A 15,139-nucleotide genomic window follows, 5' to 3' on the forward strand; every position below is an offset into this window, starting at 1 on the left:
TTGACAGTCTCTTTTAATCCTAAAAGTAGATTCACCCTACAATGCAGTAATTGTACTCTTGAGCATTTATCCAAAAGAAACAAAAACTTAATTAAGTTCCCACAGAAACTTACACATAAATGTTCAGAGCAGTTTTATTTATAATAGCCAATAACTGGCAACTACCCAAATGTCTTTCAATGGATGAATGTTGAAACAAATTGTGATAAAATCTTATGATAGAATACTACCGAGCAACGATAAGGAACAAATTATTAATATATGCAAAAATTAAAATGAACTTCAAGGGAATGATGCTGAAGAAAAAAATTTTAAATCCGATCTCCAAAGATTAAGTAATTCATGATTATGTTTACATATTATTCTTAAAATAACAAAACTGTGGAGATGGAGAACAGATTAGAAGTTGCCAAGGGTTAGAGATGGGGGTAGAAGGTACAGTGGGGAAACTTTGTGAGGTTTTTGTGGTCCCAGTACAAATAATACAGCACTCTTGGTTTTAATCCCTAAAGATGTTTAAAAACAATTCCTAATAAGAGTTGTCCAGATATTTAGCAATGGCAGCAGATTACAGGTATAGCTCCCCAACATGACAACTTCAAAAGAGATTGTACTAATTCAATGCATATGTTAATTTTAAAAAGGCCAGTTACAGTACTTAAATGATATATATCTTAACGATATTATTCTAAGTATCTAGCTATACCAGATGGACTAGCAGGATTTTCTGTACATTCAATCTTATTTAAGACAGTAAATCTTATAATAAGAGAGTTAAAAAAAAGAAAAAGAAAAAACAACAAACCTCAACTACAGTTGGATATTCTCATAGGAAGATGAGGTGAAAAAAGTAGCAGTGGTTCAAAAGCTTAAGCAGTGGCACCTAAATTTGGCTGCATATTAGAATCATCTGAAGCACTTTTTAAAAACCCTCACACTGACTGTTGGTCATCCTAGACCAATAAAATAACTTTAAATCTCCTCAGATGATGCCAGTGTCTAGCCAGAACTGAGAACCAGCGGACTAAGCAGAAGGGGATGTTTCTACAAAGAGTTCTTAACAATAAGTCCTTTCACCCAATCAGATTTACCTTCCCACAAAGGGGTAAAGAAGGCTAGATGTTGTCCATACTTGCTTCGCTTTAATTAGCACTTGTGACTTGCCCAAATCCTAGATCATGTTTCCCCTAAATTTCATGTTATTCCCTAAGTTTTTCAAATCCAGGGCTAAGGGGTTTGCCAGGATGAGATTTTAAGTGTTCACACAGGGGAAGTCCCTGGCAAACCAGGAAAGTGGTCACTCTACATTGAATTGTAAAGTATCCTAAATAACCCTGCCACTTCTCCCAGATACTAGTCTGTGCCAACCAGTGGAGAAAAGGCATTCTCCATTACTACCATGGCAAATGCTGCTGTACTTGCCTTGGCTACTCCCTATCTTTTCCAGGCGTCACTCCCCTTCACCTTCTGGTGGACGCTTTGGCAGCTGACAATGCAGATATTTTCAAACTTTAAGGTGAATAAAAATCATCTGGAGGGCCAGTTATAACAGAGATCACTGAGCCCCACTAGAGTTGCTGATTCCATAGGGCTGGGATAGGGCCCTAAAACTTGAATATCTGACACATTATCAGGGGACGCTGGTAAAGCTGGTCAGGTTGTTACCGAATGCAGGTTCGTGTGTCTGAAGCACAGTGAGGCCAAACAAACCTAAAGGTTGGAGTCTGGAGAAGAGAAAGGTTTATTGCAGGATCGAGCAAGGAGAGGGGTGGTCCATGTTCCAAAACCCCTGAAATCTCCAAAGGATTTCAGCAAAGCATTTTTAAAGGCCAGGTGAGGGAGGGACATCCCAGGGCATGTGATCAGCTCGTGCACAATCCTCTGATTGGCTGATGTTGAGGCCACAAGGCAGGTAACATTATCCATCCTTAGGTGCCAGAAGGTCTGGGGGCTATGTGCTCATGATCATCAAGGAGTTCATTTCTTCCATTGGGTGGTGGTTTTTCGCATCTGAAAACTCAAGAAATATGCCTGAGATACTATTATCTGAGTACTTCAGAGAGAAACTACAATAGAGGATATGGTGGATGGGTCTGCCCTAGGAAGGCCCCATAGGGTACTGCTTGGTTACAAGGTGACCATACTTTGAGAACCACTGCTCTAGTGGCTTGGAATGTTAAGAAAGCAATGGAAGAATCCCTTCCCAGATCTAGATTCTAGTATCACCAGCTATTTTGGTGGGAGGAAGGGTAAATTTTGTCCTTGCTTGGACTCCTTGTTCATTTATATCAAAGCCTATTTGAGGCAGTGCATTTGGCAGTCCTGCAGATCTGTCTTTTGCTTCAACAGTGTTTGGAATGAACAGTCCCAGGGACGCTCCTTGCTCCAGCCCCCGACCACCCTCCAACCTTTCTTCCTTTCGCAACCTTTGGAATCAGACACTCAGCTATCCTCAGCCTCCAGGACAGGCCAACACCAGTTTTTGAGCTTAGCTCCTTATCACTGATCAACCACGAGTTCCCAGGTTCGTCAGAATTATTCCACCGAGGTGGAGGCCCCCGTCCACCGCCTGTTCATCTTGCATCTGTGGACACTTACCTCTCTCTGAGCATCTATTTCGACAGCAACAATGGGACTCTGGACAGTATGGGCCACATTTTTTGCCAACTGGCTGAGGAGAAGTGTGAGGGCGCCCAGCGCCTCTTGAAAATGCAAAACCAGTGCTGCGGCCACGCCCTCTTCCAGGATGCGCAGAAGCCTTCTCAGGATGAGTGGGGTAAAACCCAGGATGCTGTGGAAGCCGCCATTCTTAGGGAGAAGAATCTGAACCAGGCACTATCGGATCTGTGCACCCTGGGTCCTGCCCTTGCAGACTCCCAGCTCTGTGACTTCCTGGAGAGCCGCTTCCTGGAGGAGCAGGTGAAACTCATCCAGAAGATGGGTGACCACCTGACCAACCTCCGCAGGCTGGCTGGTCCGCAGGCTGTGCTGGGCGAGTATCTCTTTGAAAGGCTCACCCTCGAGCCAAACAGGAGTCTCTGAAGTCCAGCCGCATCTGAGGAGACCCTCTGGCGTCAGAGCTTCTGCCTGAAGCCCCGCTCTGCAGCCACTAGGCAGCTTTGTAACCACCCTGGAGCCCTCTCCCAAGCCTTGGACCAAATGGAAACAATAACGCTTTTTGCAGAAGGAAAAAAAAAAGCCTATTTGAAATACAAACAGAATAAAGCGAAAAAAAGAAATATATACATATATTCATGTTCTTTTAACATATGAATTGCCCCACTTTATCTGTGTGAAATAAGTTTGTTCCCATTATTGGGCTGGTTCTCAAGCTTTGCTGCTCGTTTGAATTACCTAAAGAGCTTTGAAGAAAAACATTGGTGTCTGGGTCCCAGCCCCAGAGATTTTGATTCAGTAGGTCTAGGGAGGAGCCTGGGCACGGGGAGGTCTCAGAGTTCCCCAGGTGATTCTAATGTGCAGCAACTTTGTGAACCACCTCTTGGCTTCAATGCAGCTAGTCATCAGATATTAAATCTAAGACACATGGACTACTAGTGCGTGAGCTCTGTTGCTAGGTGTATTCCATTTTCTTCCTCCTGGAAGATTCGTGCCAGGGAAAATGATTGATAGTGGTGTTACTTCTCTGAAATGGATGGAAATTTCCAATTAGCATGAACAGGGGAGGGTGAATGGGTGAATGCAATAAGGTGTATCATTTACGTATTGCCCTATGTGTATGGCTAGAAGCTTTTGCAACTGAGGTCTGCCCTATTTTTCATGCTAATGGTAATGCTTGTCCTCCTAATGCAGCTGTAAACCTTATAAGCCCATAGGTAGACAGCATCACAAAATATTTACCCCTCCCCACTGGCCCACTCTCAAGCTTCACTCCCCTTCCCCAATACACAAATGTACATCACTGTGCTTGAGACCAATATCAACATACTGACCTTCAATTCTTCTACTTTGCAGCTTCCCTCTTATCAGGAGATGTCAGCACATAGTGCAAGGACAAATGCTTGCCTCTTGAGGAGTAATGTAGACAAAGCCTCCAAGAGACAAATAGCCCTCAGGGAGGGGGAAATAGTCTTTCAAACAGGTTGATGCCCAGAGGAGGCATTTTCAGTCATCTCAGCTTAGAGGTCAAATATCCAAAATTAAAAAGGTTAAAAAAAGAAGAAGAAAGCAAGGAAGAAAAGAAGGAAACAATTTTCTTATCTCATAGTAATAAGGCAGTTTTCCTTAAAAAAAAAAAGACTTAAATTCTCTTTCCTAATCAAAATGTGCTTTTCCATCTTTAGACTATTCCTCTTATATCCTGTATTATTCATGATGTTTAATTATTGAAATAGCACATGGCTGAAAACAGAAGCTAACCTCTTGTTCACTATGAATTAAATCTTCTTTTCCTAGGACCCGTCTACAATGTACAATTTGGGGTTGGCCAACATGATTATTTTCTCTGAAATACGTTACAGCATTTTGCCTTTTCAATATATAGTTATACAATACATTGTTAACACAACATATTTAATATAGTCAATATAGTAAATACAACTATAACACACATGATATGATGCCACTTTGGTGATTTTCTTCATCCATGTAATTCTGAAATTTGACAGTATAGTTTTCATATTCTAATGAGCTGAGTATTACCTTTTCAAGGATAGAAAAATAAAATAAATTCATGATATTCTTGTGTGGTTTGCCCCTGGGGTGGATTACCATAATGGGGGGATATTTGAGCCTTTCCCCAAGTCATTAAAAATCCTCCAGCAAGCAGCCGCTTGTCCTCTCCAGGGAGTGGGGGGAAAGGATCTTTAATCATAATAATCCTGGGGGGAGAAATCTCGGAAATAAGACATCTGCTTCTGTGCCTTGTTGTTTTTCAGAATAGCAATGATTGCCTTAGCAGCTTCTATTGCCATATGTATACAATAAGTAAATGAACATAAAATTGAATTAATGCATAAAAGAAAGATAAACCCACCCAGCTTAACAAACCCACTTTCTCACCTGCTGTGCCGCAAAACATGAAAGAAAGAATCACGGGATCATAAGGATTAATAAAATAACAGTCTCTGTTAACAATATTGACAGGAGGTATAAGGATAATTTGTCTGATGTGGGACCAACAGCTTAACTAACTGCTTAATTCTTTTTTTAAGGGCAATTCATTCATTTATTGTTTAAAGATTGCAAGACAACATCTGAATTTTTGTAGCACAATTTAAATGGTTTACTTTTCTGATAAAGCAGAGTATCATAGCAAAAACAATTAGTTTCCGGTAATATCTATATCTCTATTCAGAATTAAGTCTTCCACAGACATGTAACCTGGAAACAAAAGCCTGTTACAATAAGCAAAGCTTCAATGGAGTGGCTACTTTTCGGGCCAGGGAAAGTTTCATCCCTATAGGAGGATGATGTGCTATGTAAAATGGCTGCAAGGTCACTTCCTTGAGGGCGTTGGAAGTCTAGTATCCTATTCCACATTAAGTAGTTCGGGGAACTTCAAACGTCCGTTCATCTGCAACCAAGCTGGCAAACTTTAACTGATATTTCAAGCAGGTAAGAAATAAATGAAAAGAAATCCCTACATTGATGTTCCTTGATTTACACTGTTAAATGGTTCATTAACATGTAATTCTGGCTAAGAATTACATTTGAGACTCCTTGCCCAGATTATGGTTAACAGTACAAATCTTTCAGAAATTCATGTTTTCATTAATCAATAATTTGTCAGCTAGGATACATTCAGGCATCAGCTGCAACTTCAAAATAGGTGCACTGCCTCAGCGCTTTGGAAAGACATAATCTAAAACACTAATAGCAGACAAAATATCTGTTACTAGACAGCATATGTGCAGTACAGCAAGACAAAAACATATTCATATGTGCCACGGACCAGCCTCAGAAAGAGGATTTCACTGCCCAGGGTCAGAAGGGACGGGGTAAGGAACTGAAGTAGCACCGACGAATGGGGTCAGAAGGACCAAGACAACTGATGGTTGCAAGGCAAGTTTTATTATGCTACAGTTGCAGATTATATAGACTAGAAAAGGGAAGGTTGCCAGACGGTGGTTTACATGATCTAATGACTGTCTCGGCTCAAGGTTAACTTCCCTGGGAGAAAACCCATAAACCCAGAATCATCCAAAATAACCTGCACGTGCAGGGTGGAGACAGATTTGCTTGTCTCATTTTACATTCTTTCTGATTTCTGGGCCCTGGTGATTTATCTCCCATGGAATGGAACAAGGAGGGGAACAAGTAGGGACGGTCCCTTCGAGCAGCGGCGGCATGCCTCGCATGTCTGTAGCCTGCTCTCAAGGCTGACTGCTTCCCACAGGTCCCCCTTTTTTATTTTTTAATTTTTGCTGCAAAATAATTCCATGAACCTTAGTGCCGAGAGTAGTATACTGTTGCATGAGGTTACGAAACAGACATGAGAAGATTATTATCAAAAATAGGCAAATTATGGCCAGGGTAATAAATCCTGACAACCCTCTAGTAATCCACGACTAAGGGTTTAACCACTTTAAATGATCCAGTAAACTTTGAATTACATCTTCTGGTGAAATATCGTCAAGATGTGCATTTTGTATATCCTGAATTTCAGCACTTAATTTCTTAAGATCAAGACTAATATTATTATCTGACCAAACACTCAGCAGATGCATTTTTACTTTTTCCCATTCCCAAATACAGTCATTGTACTTGTAAGGAATAACACAAATCCACGTATACTTTGCATGACAAGCTAAACACATCCTCAATTTTAATGCTGCCATCTGATCTCCAATCCTCAAAATTGCGTTTTTAAATTCATCTAACTTGTTATTAATCTGTAAATCTATGTGACTTTGTAAAGAATAAGCAAGACTGGTATTTTGAGATAATTGATTAGCAAAGTGAGCATGATTAATACTCTGTGAAAGAGCAAGACGGGCAATAGCCGCGGTAGCAGACAGAGCAGCCAAGGCAAGTAAACTTACTATTAGCCACCCAATAAAGCATCTCCTTCTCTGTAAGGCTTTGGAGAGTTCCACCCATGCCTGTACTCCAGTATCTTCATACCAAGGTTCTCTCAGATGTACAGGCACCATAACATATATGGGTTGCCTTAGTATAAGCACAGATTGTGTTCCTGCAGAAGGGAACATATAACTGCTAAAAATACAATGAACACAGCTAATATTATATCCTCCTTTGGAAGAATTACCAATGTTAATAGAACCAATCAAAAGTGTATATGGAGGAGCAACACAAGTTATAACAGGTGTATTGGAATTAGTTAGAGCTAGTTTCCATATATCCCAGTTCTTTTGAAATGTGATAAACCTATCTATGATGGGAATAGAAGAGAGAAGAATTGACCCCTTGGTATGATCTGTAGTACACCATATTTGGTTAGTATTCCAAGATGCATTGCAACGTTCAAAATTGGATCCAGCAAAGTTAATGGTCATAAAAGGAGGAAATTGAGTTTTTGATTTTCTGTTAAGAATAGTAACCTTATGTCCAACTATAAGTATCCCTTGTCCTCCAAGTAAATGCTTCATACAGAAATAATTTCCTGAATCTTCACCTGGAACCTTGGCTATAGTAATAGCGGAATCCCGAAGTGGTGAGGCATATGAGATTCGACCTCTAATATTAATAGCTTGCCCATTTTTATACCAAATGATGGTATCCTTAAGATCCTCTCATCGGCTGGTAGCCGGGCCTGTAAGAGTAATGTTGGTTCCTGTAAAACGAAGGTTCATGAAAGCAAAACAGTGTAATAAATGAGTGATAACAAGTTTAGTAGCTTCTCGGGTCTGTGCTGTAGCACAGAGGAAACCAGAATAAGTATCAATAGTGACATGAACAAATTGTAATTTCCCAAAAGACGGGATATGAGTAACATCCATTTGCCATAAATGACTAGGTAATAATCCACGAGGATTAACACCATAATGTGGAACAGGAAGGTGAGGTAAGCACTGTGGGCATTGCTTAACAATTTGTCGGGTGGCTTCACGAGTAAGGGAAAATTCTTTGTGTAACATAGCCGCTGACTGATGGTGTAAAGCATGTGATTGCTGTGCTGCTTGTGAATCAGTTTGATCATAATTTACCATAATATGAGGGTGTCCAGGACATGGACCATGAGTATCAACAGTATGAAGATAATGAATGCAATACCTTAGCCATTCTTGACAGCATGACAAACGGAAAGGAGGAGGACGGTAAATTGGGATATGTCCTGCTTTAGGGAAAAGAGATTGAGGAGGAAGAGTAACTTTAACTTTATTTTTGGGAGGAAAACGCACAGGATAAAGATCACATTTAGATCGAGTTAAAACATCTGCAGTCGCATTAAGTTTAGACAATGGACCAGGCAAGTTAGAATGAGCACGGATATGCAGAGCTGCAACACGACCATCATGGGAACGAATAAGCTGTTGAAGCAAACGAAAAGAGGATGATAATTCAGGGTCATTAGTATGTCCTCTGGTCACAGTCTCCAGAAGAAATAATAAGCTGATAAGATATTTACTATCAGAAAACAAATTAAAAGATATAGAAGGCAAATGTTTAAAAGCCATAATGACAGCATACAGTTCAACACGTTGAGCTGAAGTCAAGGAAGTTTGTTTAATGAGTTTGGTTCCGTCGTCAATGATTACAGTAGCCACTCCTGAAGAAGAACCGTCTGTAAAAACCAAAGGTACATGAGGAATAGGCTGTTGCCTAATTATAGAAGGAAAGATGTAACAGTTAACTTTGTCGAATTGGATCAATTTATCAGCAGGGTAATGGCATTCCAAGGTACCTGAAAATCCTGCAAGATCAAGACCCCATTCATTACTATGTTGAAAAAGCCAATTTTGTTGACTAACTGGATAAGGGATAATAATTTGAGAAGGTTCTATACCCAGAAGTTGTAAGCATCTAGTTCTACCTTGCATTATTAGCTTACTACTAAGTTCAAAATAAGGGTTAATAACCTTAGAGGATGTAGTTTTCATATGAATCCATTCAATAATTCCAACAGTTTGCCATAAGTTGGCAGTAGGCACATGAGGTGTTGGACAAGCAATTAAAGAAATTGGCAGGTGAGTATGCATTCGAGTTAATTGTGCAGAGCTGATAGCTCTATTAACTATTTGTAAAGCTTGAAGTGCTTCTGGAGTCATAGAGCGTGAAGTAGAAGGATCTGAGCCACCTTTAAGAATATCAAACAAAGGCTCTAATTGAGCAGTAGTAAGTTTTAAGGAAGGCCTTGGCCAATTAATATCTCCAAGTAATTTTTGAAAATCCTTTAATGTTTTTAAATTATCAACTCGAATTTGCAGTTTTTGAGGCCTAATGGTAGTGTTATCAATATATTTTCCCAAATAGAAAAATGGAGATTGTCTTTGAATTTTTTCTGAGGCAATGACCAAGCCAAATGATTGTAAGGATTGTTGTAAAAATTGAAAAGCAGTCTCTAATAAAGAAATATTATCTGTGGCTAAAAGTATATCATCCATATAATGTTTCAGATATAACGTTGGAAACCTTTTTCTCACAGGAGTTAAGGCCTGAGCCACATAGTTTTGGCATAATGTAGGACTATTTGCCATGCCCTGAGGCAATACTTTCCATTGAAATCTCCTCATGGGTTCCTTAAAATTTAAGGAAGGCAAGCTAAAAGCAAAATGTTTTCTATCTTCAGGAAACAAAGGAATAGTGAAAAAACAATCTTTTAAATCTATAACTAAAAGATGATAATTGTGTGGTATGGCTGTTGGAGAGGGTAGGCCTGCTTGAAGAGCTCCCATTATTAGCATAGTTTTATTAACAGCTCTTAGATCCGGTAATAACCTATATTTTCCAGATTTTTTCTTGGTAATAAATATAGGAGTATTCCAAGGACTATTGGAAATTTCTAAATGCCCTAATTGTTCCAGTACTAATTGCTCTGCAGCTTCTAATTTCTCCTTTGTGAGGGGCCATTGGCCCACCCATACAGGGTCATCACTCAGCCAAGTAATTGGATCAGCAGTGAGTGGAGGAGAATCCAAGGCCCCTAAGAAAAACCCAAACCTTGTCTATCATTTTTTATTTTCACATCAATAGGATAGACAGTTCCTTGTTGATTTGTCCCCAGTCCTTTTGTGGGAAGAAATCCTTGATCCAACATCATATTAGAGACTTGAGAATTTGGACTATAAAGTAATACTCCCATTTCTTTTAATATATCTCGGCCCCAGAGGTTTAAAGGCAGCCTAGGCAAAACATAAGGCTGGAAGTATCCTGAATGGCCCTCACTATCTTGCCATAATAATAACTGACTACTTTGCATAGGAGAAGAACTCTGTCCTATTCCTTGAAGTTCTGTAATAGTAGGACTAACGGGCCAATGTTTAGGCCAGTGCATCTGCGTCATAGCAGAGACATCAGCTCCAGTGTCTAACAAACCTGAAAAAACCTTTCCATTAATGGTTCATTTCCTTTCTGGACGTTCTTTCCCTATCTTCTGAATCCAGTAGGCAGCATTAGATGATCCAAAAGCCTTTGTGTCTCTCTTTTGATGTTGTAAAATTTGTCCATGAGGTACAAAGGGCAAAAGTAGCAATTGTGCAATTTTATCCCCAGGAGAAATCATTATTATATTTTTAATAGTTTGTGCCATGATTTTTATTTCTCCTTCGTAGTCACAATCTATGACTCCTGGCATAATAGTTAAACCCTTCATGGTGACACTACTTCTTCCCAATAATAGTCCCATCAAACCCTTGGGTAAAGGTCCATAGATGCCCGTAGAGAAGGCCTGAGGACCCATTTCAGGAGTTAATACATATCGGGCGGAGGTACTGTGGTCCAGTCCTGCGCTTCCTGCTGTTTCTCTGGAGAGCAAAGATATTGTATGTTTTTGTTTTTGGTTAATGTCTGATTGATAGTTTGAGGAGGATACACAGACATTGCCCCTATTATCTGTTGGGGCCGGGGAAAGCTCCGGGAGGAGTTTCCCGACAGTGGTGTTCCATCCTTGTGGGTCACTGAGTGACAATCTCCCCTATTGCATTTAGGGCATAAACCAGGGATTTTCTGACCATCTGGAGGGTTTTGAGTAGGGAAGGAAGGACCAGGGTTACAGTGAAAAGATCTACATTCTCCAGCAAAATGACCTGCCTTTCCGCATTTAAAACTAGTCTTTGTTCTCTTTGGATTGTTTTTAAACCCCACTTTAGTTAATGCTGCAGCCATAGCAGCACCCTGTATATAAGCAGGCCCAATGTCTGCACAAAGGCGAATATAATCCTTCAATGTTCCCCGTTTTCTCCAAGGTCGAATCACAGCCTGACATGCATTGTTAACATTTTCAAAAGAAAGTTGCTTAACTACAATTGTACCAGTGAGTCCATCCCCAATGAGCCTCCCCACCGGCTGTAACAATCTATCTACAAAATCAGCATATGGTTCATCAGGTCCCTGTCTAATTTTTGAAAGATCCTCAGTTTTGTGTGTAGAAGATAATTTCCTCCAGGCTTGTAATGCCAAATGATTTATTTGAGGATAAGCAACAAAGGGATAAGTTAATCGATCTTGTAAAGCAATATAAGGTCCTTCCCCAATCAGCATATGATAATCAACTGGAATATCATGGGTAGCATTCTTTTCTGCTTGTTCAGCAGCCCGTTCATAAAAATCAAACTTCCATATTAAATAATCTCCACCATTTAAACAAGCTCGTGCAATAGACTGCCAATCAGCAGGGGGAAGAGCTTCTCCTGTAATAGTGTCAACCATAGCAGTAGTAAAAGGAGCAGTGGGCCCATATTGAGCACAAGCAGATTTTAAATCTTTCAAAACTTTAAAAGGAAGAGCCTGATGCTCCCTAATAGCCTGTTGAGGATTACTAGGATCAGGTCTTTCCGTGACAGGACAACAGAAAATAGGATCTTCTCCTCGTTTTATTGCTGCTTGTACAGCACGTTGCAAGGGACTGAGCATTTTTACAGATGGAGAATTTTGAGGAAGACAGTCCTTACTAATTTGCAGCTTTTGCACTGACTTATCTATTATAGCCATTAGAAAATCATCCTCAGGATATTTCTCTCTTTTATGTTTAAAAGCCTCATCTGTTAAGTCAAAATGTTCCTCTTCATCTGAAATATTTAAATTAATTAGCTCTTTCGGTTTAGGAAGTGGCGACACAGTAGCTGATAATACAGTCTTTTCTTCTGTCAGAGGCTTATGTTTTTCTGACTTTACATTCAAATCAACACTATCATGAGAAGAACCTAAACATATTTTTATCAGATTTCACAAACTAAATGTAACAACGGCAGTATGAGTAGGCCCTCGAGACTCATAATAATTTTTTAAATCTTCTCCAACTTTCTGCCAGATTTCTATGTCACAGAGCCGCCATCAGGAAACCAGGGAGATACATCATGGATATGCTGCAAAAATTCAGTCAACTGTGAGGTAGAAACTTTATTACCCCGAGCTTGAAGCATCAAAAGTAAAACCGGAGCAAATAATTCACGCTCCTTTGAGCCCTTTTGCCCCATCTTATTTTACTTCTGACTGTTGCCTTATGCCTCTATTAGTTTCACTTTTACTCGTGTCCACACATATTTTGCATAAGGGTTCTCTTACCTGCACTTTCTTTTTCTTTTCATTGGCTTCACGCTTCAGGTCCCTGTTCGGGTGCCACTTGCCGCGGACTAGCCTCAGAAAGAGGATTTCACCGCCCAGGGTCAGAAGGGACGGGGTAAGGAACTGATGTAGCACCGACGAATGGGGTCAGAAGGACCAAGACAACTGATGGTTGCAAGGCAAGTTTTATTATGCTACAGTTGCAGATTATATAGACTAGAAAAGGGAAGGTTGCCAGACGGTGGTTTACATGATCTAATGACTGTCTCAGCTCAAGGTTAACTTCCCTGGGAGAAAACCCATAAACCCAGAATCATCCAAAATAACCTGCACGTGCAGGGTGGAGACAGATTTGCTTGTCTTATTTTACATTCTTTCTGATTTCTGGGCCCTGGTGATTTATCTCCCGTGGAATGGAACAAGGAGGGGAACAAGTAGGGACAGTCCCTTCGAGCAGCGGCGGCATGCCTGGCATGTCCGTAGCCTGCTCTCAAGGCTGACTTCTTCCCACACATATGTTGGCTTGTTTAAGCCTCAAGCCCTCGATCCTTTGTTGAAATACAATAATTTCATTCCTATGGTTTTCAATTTCAAAAACTCAACCTCCAGGAGGGCTAAAGTCTAATTTGTACTCCAAAGCAAGTAGCAGTGCAGTTCGCTACTACTGAGGCTGAATCCATAAAGACTTCAAGACCACGACCAGAAGACAAGTTATTATATATAATACCCTAGAAGGTCTGAAACATAATTATCATATACATAGCTGGTCCTTCAGAGCTTTTTACCTATAACATGTTTTTTGATGAAAATTATTTAATGTACTGGAGATAACTGTGACTTACTGATCAAATATTTGAATACTTATACTTACCTGGGATTTCATTTCTGCTGAAAGAAAAAGGAAGAACAGGACTCACCTAAAAAAAAACAAACTTTAGAAATGAAAGTAAAAATCTTATCACACACTCTCACTTTTGGAAGCAGCATAGAGGGGCAGTCAACGGTAAAACACTGGTGAAATAGGTCAAAACTCTAGGCCAAAAATCCATTATTATTATCGTCAGTGACAGTACCACAACTGTGCCCTTCATAATTAATAAGTACTCCTAAGAATCTTCATTTGGCACCAGATGATGTGTTGAAGAGAAACACTCTGGGAGGTTGTGAATCACACTTGGTATTTTGTTAGCCAAGTTACAGGAGAGTTTTTAAAGTGGGAGGAAGGGAAGAAGAAAACGGACCAGAAAAAGAATTGATGCAATCATCTACAAACCAACAAAGCACTGAGAGTTCCAAACGTTATGTCAGACACTAAAGTGACTGATATAGGCTCAAGTGGTTTATAAAACCTATAAAAAGACTACACCAGCAAAGTCCCCATTTATCGGTAGAGTTCAGAAACTAAAACAAGGAATATTTTAGCTTAAAACCTTATCTCAAGAGAATCATATACACTTCACATGAATAAAAATACCTGAAACCAAACATTTTTAAAAGCTCCAATACCCAAAATATAAAGAAAAAAATTAATTCAGAAGACTCAATCAATCCATGATAATCACAAAACGGCTGGGCAATCTCTATCTCCCTTCCACACTAACCATCCATCCCCTGGGAGACCAAGGGAGATCAGACCTTCCAGACTTACCTTCCAGACCCTCCAGACACCTGGCTGCTGCAAAATTCGATGGAGACTCCTTGTGGAACAGCAGTTTCGCATCTCTTGGGTCTCTCCCTATTGTGATCATGCAGGAAGCAAGTCTGTCTGTGCTATTTCTTATCATTGTCTGTCACCCATCTGCACCATGATATTGAAAAAGTATTTCCCTTTCCCCCAGAAGGTTGAGGCTCAGCTACAGGGGTATTTCTCCTGGGCACACAGTCATTATTTAGGCCGACTCAGTGACTTCAACAGGCTTAATCATGTGATCAGGTTTGTTGCCAGCTGCATAATGCTCCCACATCTGTAGATAGAGCCGCTCTAGTTCCATTGTGTATTGTTTGGTGTTGAACAGAGGGCTAGATGTTCTCTGCTTCCAGACTTTGCCACGAATTTTCTTCAGGTATTCGAGATCAGTTGCCAGTTTCACAGCTATCTCTTCATATTCTTGCCTATTTTTAGCAATCAGCTCAAGACAGCCTAAACAAGTGAGCTGGGAACCTGCAACTCGGGAAGCAAGAGTCTCTCCTGGCATAGTCACCATGGCGGTCCCTGCCCAAAGGTCCCTGTGGTGTGGCCATTACAGAGTGGAGTGTCCAAGCAGACATCAGCCAGCTGGCCTCTCCGAACATGTTCTTCTTTAGGAGCAACAGGGGAAAAAATGCTACGGTTCGGGGGAAGGCCCACATTTTGTGTGTACTGTTGAATATTAGCTTCTCCTGCTGCTGGAAAACGCAACAGCCACAGTACACTATTGGGAACACGCTTCAGAATATTTGCCCACATCTGCAAAGTAGATGGGTCAATTTTGTATAACTGATTAAAGTTACAGTACAC

General features: G+C 40.4%; 1 pseudogene; it reads left to right on the forward strand.

Moving 5' to 3' along the window:
- The first annotated feature begins 557 nt into the window (after window positions 1-557).
- LOC132499906 (ferritin light chain-like) lies at window positions 558-3,042 on the forward strand (annotated as a pseudogene).
- The last annotated feature ends 12,097 nt before the right edge of the window (window positions 3,043-15,139 follow it).

Source organism: Mesoplodon densirostris, chromosome 12 (genome assembly GCF_025265405.1).
Source record: "Mesoplodon densirostris isolate mMesDen1 chromosome 12, mMesDen1 primary haplotype, whole genome shotgun sequence".
In the NCBI taxonomy this organism is placed as follows: Eukaryota; Metazoa; Chordata; class Mammalia; order Artiodactyla; family Ziphiidae; genus Mesoplodon; species Mesoplodon densirostris.